Source organism: Phaethon lepturus, unplaced genomic scaffold, assembly GCF_000687285.1.
Source record: "Phaethon lepturus isolate BGI_N335 unplaced genomic scaffold, ASM68728v1 scaffold44259, whole genome shotgun sequence".
Taxonomy (NCBI): domain Eukaryota; kingdom Metazoa; phylum Chordata; class Aves; order Phaethontiformes; family Phaethontidae; genus Phaethon; species Phaethon lepturus.
In genome coordinates, this window is record NW_010563597.1 from 26,402 (window position 1) to 31,405 (window position 5,004).

Sequence of the window (5,004 nt, forward strand, 5' to 3'; positions counted from 1 at the left end):
ATTAAAAAGTATCTGAAGAAATTAATTTTCGAAGAGTTTCTTACATATAATTGATTCCCCTTCAAAAGCAAAAAATGGAATAGCTACTCTCCCAAAAGATTACATCCAAACTAGTGAAACACAACCCCATGAACAAGCCACAGAAAGGCAGAAGCACAAAACCACGAATCATCTCAGAAGGTGGCCGCTCTCACCACTATCTAGGTCAACAGAAGGAAAGCAAGACCTGAGCTTAAGTCTGTAACATCCCATAAGCCTCATTAGTTCAGTTTTTCTCTTATTTCCTATGATTCATGTTCCCTTTCTATGCTGTCTCCCCCTCCTGCTTTAAACTCCAGAACTCTGCTGGTCTCGTGGATGATCATCTTGCTAAATTACTTCCCGAAAGGCCACAGGGAGGGTGGAAGGAAAGTGTTAACCTCTTTATACGCAACTTGTGCGGGCCCTGGCCCCTCTCATTTCCCTCTGTGGACCTCACCAGGTGAAGTGTTACAGAAGTGTTAAGTCTCACTGTTTCCGAAAAAATCCCATCATTTGGGCAGCCCATGCTGCTTCTCCAGCCCCACGGAGCTGGAAATCCTGTAAACCCCTGAGTGTAGTCACCACTGAGAACACTCAGAACAGCTCAGGAAATTTTAGTGCCAGGAGAGTCCCAAAATTTGGGATCGATCGTGTGGCACAGGCACAGAAATTGTCTCCACTCATCCCGTGTGCACTAAGACAAGTTTTACAAAAGTTAAAAGGCGCCATCACCTCTGTCACTTACACTAATAACATGTAACACTGTGTACCAGCCAGGTCTGCAGCAACGCACCCAGGGCTTACGCTTGCTCCCACCCACTCCAGCAAACCCTCCTCCTTCCCCCTCTCTCCTCCACACTGCAAAACAGGCTCCAACCAACCAGTCATCAAAACGCAGCGCGACACTAATATTCAGTATTTGTTTGCCAAAACACGTGTGCTCCTTTCAAGGGGGAAAAAATCCTTCATGATATAATTTCAAGAGCCACTGATTTTGTGACCAGCTTGCATTAATTTATTTTGTCTCCTGATTTGTGAAAATTTCTCTCTTGAAAAAGAAATAACCAAACACCCCACTACGAACTCGGAGCAATGTGGCAGCTCACGGCAACTCACTCATGGCAACTCACCAGCACCGAGCCTGCTTTTCAGCATGGACCTCACTACACAACGAAGGAGGGCAGGGAACGAGCCTGCTGAAAAGCTCTGGCTGTCGACTCCAGCCTGGCAGTCCGGCCACCCTGGGGAACCCAAGACATCAGGGAAAGGCAACACTGCTACAGCCTCACTGCTGAAACGCGTCTTAGCTCCAACTGTTAACCAGCTGCTCAGTCATTTGCAGGCTGGTTGTTTTGCTTGCTTTGTAAAGCACAGTTAATGTACTCTCTGTCCCAAACAGCATGGAAAATTACCTTCATAGTCCCAAAGTCGTTCCCTGCACCAGAATTCATTGGAATTACGGCAACTAGGCTATGCTCTCAGAAGGTCTCAACATGCAACAGCAGGATGCTCGCTGGAGGATATCTCCTTTCGGAGGACAGGCGGAAGAAGCCCGTGTTGCTCTCAGCACCAGCAGGACAACCACGCTGGGCTCAGCACTGCCGTGGGCAGCCGGGCCAGTGTGGAGGGCAGGCCAGGTGCTCGTGAGCTCCCTCGCTGCCTCATCGGCGGGATGTTGCACCTGCTGTTGCTACCACCAACCTGCTGTTGCTGCAGCATCAGTTAAACACAGGCTATGCTCTCAAGCTTGTCCCCCCCGCTCTTTGATGAATACTTTAGAAATTCAGCACCCCCAGACATGGGTGGGAGCTAAGACCTCCAGGCACATTTAGTCTTTGCCTATTCTTCAACCTAGCCATGTAGCCAAACCCTTCATGTAACTACTCAGGATCCAAAGGTGACACACAAGCCAGCTCCCAAGGACTCCCCCCTCCTTCCCACCAGCATTCCCCCGCTGTGTTATCACCTGCAATACTCTGCCTTAAGCACTACGATTACCCAGACTGGAGTGGTACAGGGTTGTTTCTCCAGAGGCTTTATGTGGAAGTTTAGTTGCGTAATAGTTTCTGAGGTTTAGGAAAACCCACGTTCTACAGCAAAAGCTGATGCTATTATGTGAAGTCACCCAACCCCAAAACCCAAATAAGAAAGGCAGAAGGGGAGAGACAATAGTCCCATGGATAAGGTTGGGGATGGCAGAGACCTGAAATCACACTGCAGAGGGGCATTCATCAGACCTCTCCCAAGTCCAGCCTAGGTTTCGGCCTCTTTCCTGACAAAAGCATTGGCAAACCACACATTTATGAGAAGAGCTTCATCAGCTGCCTTCTGATGGGGAAATGCTTGCTCATGAATGTTTCCTGAAGCAACTCCTGTCTCAAGAGTTTTGTAATATTCAGGGAACTAGATCAAGACTTACTGCATGCTCCACACCTGAAAGAGGAACCCAAGAAGAAAAACTGAATTATTTGATTACTTTTGTCTTTTCTCCCGTATGTTCCTCTTCATGATTTCTCTGTCTTGTGGAAGTGATCTGCTGCTTCTCCAATGCCTTTTGCCTTCTCTGCCCCCACCAAAATGTCAAGGGGGTGAAGGAAGCTCGGGCAGAAGAAACCAGACAAACTGCTCACATAGCTCCTGATTTGTGTGGCCTCTAGAAATGCTCCTGAGTGGCGGTCCCTGCACAGGAGGACTGCTTCTGGCTGGGGGAGGAATCAGGCCTGATATGACCCAATGCACTCAACCCCCTTGGTATCTCCTGTGGCCTCACAACAGTAAGTTAAAGGGTAAAAATCAGAGGGGAGAGAGGGAACAAACAAGAAACCCTTAAAATTCCATCCCGCTCATGCAGGCCACGGGCATCCACTCTCCTTTCAAAAAAATTCATTTCTAAAGCAAAGTTATCCCATGCGAGGTACTGCAAGAGAAGGAAAGACAGCCAGGGAGCGTGAAAAAGCTGCAGACCCTGTAATGGAAAATCCTCACTCAATCACTAAGCAGTCCTCTTGTAACACTTATTAAAATAAAGCAAATATGATGAAACACAGCCCAATTGCACACAGCACTGCTGACAAATTGGATCCGGCTGCTGAAATTGGCTCCCAAACCCCTCCTCTCCAAATACTGGTGGTTCATATCCGTTAACTGCATCCAAACCATCCCTGGGCAAGAAGGGACAGGAGAGATGAGACAGGATGGGTCACCCCATGTTTGATCCATCTTCAGAGTGGGGCTGGTGTCTAAACCTTCACTGCTCTCTTTTGTCACTTGCCAAGGTTCAAACATGGCATCTCCAGCCGTTTCCTAATGATGAAAGGTGGCACTAAATAGAAGAGTTCAAGGGTGATGTCCGTGGGACTCAGTCTTAGCTGTTGTGTGAGCAAATGAGAAAAGAAGCCTTAATATTAGGTCTAGGAAGGCAAGTTTAGAAAGGCCTCTCTGTTTTCTTCTTGTCACTTGTTTGAATTCAGTTTTGAAAGAATAAGATCTAGAATTAAAAACAAGAATAGACAGATTTTACTCCTTTTGTGGAATAAATCAGCCTAACTGCTGAGGTCAGTGTTTTCAGACCAACAGATAAAAGCTGAAGACCCGACTGAGGAAATTCAGTGCTGGCTGATTCATCCCTTAGAAAGGATGAAGAACAGCCATCTTGGCACATCAAGTTTTCCCTTTGAAGGTGAAACAATTTACTGTTGGTATCAGAGCACGGGAACTGAAAAAAATCCCTTTCCAGACTGCTCCAAGATATCTTTTCAGGGCTTCAAGAGCTGAACAATGGGACAGTCCCTGTGGTCCATCGAGCTTGCAGTGAACCGAAGTGAAAGGCATCCTTCCCCGTTCACTTCTTGGCATGGTGGCTCATCACTGCTGCTTGCCTCGTATCTCCTGCCCCAGACACGCAGACAAAGGCTGTGGCAGCAAAGTGGGAAGAGAACCACAAATTATTTGACCCACTGAAAGCGGCTTCAGATGGGATCCATGCCTCATGTTTCAGAGGAACTACAGCACTGCCTGAGGCTTGTGTAAACAAAAACACCATCACCATCCCCAAAACCACAGAGCAAAAATCCACCAAAAGCATACTATGACAGAAAGAGTGGGGGGAGAAAAGGGCCATGAGATTTCATTCAGCTCTGAAGTAAGACATCAAGAGGGTATTAGTGGGGGGCGAAAAAAAAAAGTCTTTCCTCCTTGGACCATCCCATTTCAAGACAGGCACATACACACACGACATATCAAGCTATACAAAAACAGCACACACCATCACTGTTTCCTTAGGGTGTAAACAGAACCAGGAAAGAAATACCTTTGAACTCGGCCCTCTGTTTCCTTCCAGTCCCGAGTGACTCAAAAGAAGGGCGCTCTGAAAATGCTCGTAGTGGGCCAATCTTTCCCAGCAGGTAGGAGAGCTATAAATCAATCACTTTAAAATAAGATAAAAAACAACAAAAACCCCTGAGGCTTGCTGGGAAGAAGCAAAATTGGGGGGAAAAAAGGTAAAGATGAAACGCACATGTAATCTCTTTAATGCAGCACTGAAGTTCTTATGAAGAGAAAGCACAGAAATGATAAGAAAAGGAAAGAAAGGAAAAGAAGCAAGCAGCCCATTGACACCAGCTACAGATATATATTTTTTAATGGGCATTAGGTCAGCAGGGCATTTTCCATCCGCCCTGCTTAAACCAGAGCTTTGATGATGTTACATGCATGACTTTAATACAGCATTTTATGGTGGGGCTGCAAGTTTATTTTATGTGTGTGCGCGCATGCATATCCACACACACACACATATATATGCACATCACTGCATGGATGATGGCACAGAGTTTTCCAGAGAGGAAGATGGGTGATTTGTAGGCAGATAAAAACAGATGTTGGGCTGCACCTCAACTGGTTTTTGGGTTGCTGACAAGGGAAACAGGGAGAGAAAGGAATAGGCAGCTACAAAGGGATACAAGGGCTTAGAGAGAAGGGAAAGAG